The sequence below is a fragment of the Lottia gigantea genome (genome assembly GCF_000327385.1).
Source record: "Lottia gigantea unplaced genomic scaffold LOTGIsca_622, whole genome shotgun sequence".
NCBI classification, from domain to species: domain Eukaryota; kingdom Metazoa; phylum Mollusca; class Gastropoda; family Lottiidae; genus Lottia; species Lottia gigantea.
The window spans coordinates 16,336-18,035 of NW_008710125.1; positions in this window are offsets into that span (position 1 = coordinate 16,336).

A 1,700-nucleotide genomic window follows, 5' to 3' on the forward strand; every position below is an offset into this window, starting at 1 on the left:
GAATAACTAACATTAACAAAAAAAAATCATATTACAATTAATTAATCTATGTCTATCCAGAGCCGTATTCTATATACGGCTCTGTGTCTATCTCCTTTCTTTATATTTTTGTCATCAAATTTTCAGAAATGCAGGTTGAAGTTCAGATGTTTAAAGTAGTTTTAATGTAATTTCGAAATTTTTAGTTAAGCAATGGGGACTGTGTCATTAAGTTTCCCCATTTTAAATCACTAAATTTACTCAAGTATACAGAGAGGGGAGTGACATTTGTTGTCTGTACAGATTTTCACTGACATATTAGCCTTGCCAGACCCATAGTTAGCCAAGGGTGTCAGTGGGGGACCAGATTTTTCAAGGACAGCTAAAATATGGTGACTCATCCAAATTTCAACCTTATAAGCCTAATTTCAGGCCATATTGTGAATCAATTATATCCTATTTCCAAAAAAAAATAAAAAAGAATTCTGGGAGTTTTCATTATCCATAAAAATATACGGACTTGCTGTGGTTTTGTAGAATATATTTGAAAGTTGTGGTTCTTTTATTTCAATAAATTTATTCAAGAAATTTACAAATCCAGACAAATTTAATCTGCATACTTCAATTAATATATTGATCAATTGATTTAATAATGAAGTTAACAGCCTACTTTGTGCTATTATTGGGGTCAATGGAGATTGGCAACTTCCTGCAGTGTGAAATAAAGTAGATTGATACCTAAGGCCTTGGTTAATTGTCGATTTTCATCTTAAGATATTTTCTTGTAAATAATTTACATCCTACAAGTGTTGATGGTTTACAATTAGATAAGACAACAAATAAAAGAATGAAAATGAATTAAGGAATGTCACATATATGTTTATCCAGCACCCTTTTATTTACCAACACTTCCACAAAATATGGCTTGGACTGGTTGCTTAATGTTTGTAATTGACTGTGTCTACAGTGGCTATTGAATCTGAAACATCAGTTTCAGAAATACACATATTTTAAATTATTTTGTTTAATTTGACAATGTACATGTATTTGAATTTATTTCTTTGATCAAAAAAATGATAAAGAAAACATAAACAAATAAAAATATCAAATATAAACTGACAAAACCTGTGGGGGTTGCCAATATGTTTTGGCTGTAAACAAACAGTTTGAGGTTAGTGGATGTAATATGGTTAATCATTGTTACCTCCCTTGATTGAGGTTGAAAGCATCCTTACAAACTTCCACACTATTTCCTCATTGTAGTATGATATTTTATCATATTGTTACAATTTCAGCTGATTCTTAGCCTGTTTTTCATACTTAATTAATGTTTCATAAAATAAGCTGTATTTCTACTTTAACAATGATGAGTATATTTTAACATTAATCAAAGTGCACTATGTTAAGTTTCCATCAATAAGGTGCACAATAAAGTAGAATGTAGACACATTAAAATACAGTAACAATATTGTGTGTTTCTGAAAAATATAGTTGAGTAGTTTACATTGAAATGTTGACATAATTATTTTTTTGTTGACATAAGAGGTTTTCTTGAGTACAGTATTTTACAAATACATACATAATATATTATTAACACAACAATTTTATAACAGGTGTATTTGTATGTAAATAATACCATGAGATGAATGAGACAATGAACCAAGGCTTGGAGACAGAGGTTAAAAGATATTTCTACATTGAACACTTCAAAAGATAACATG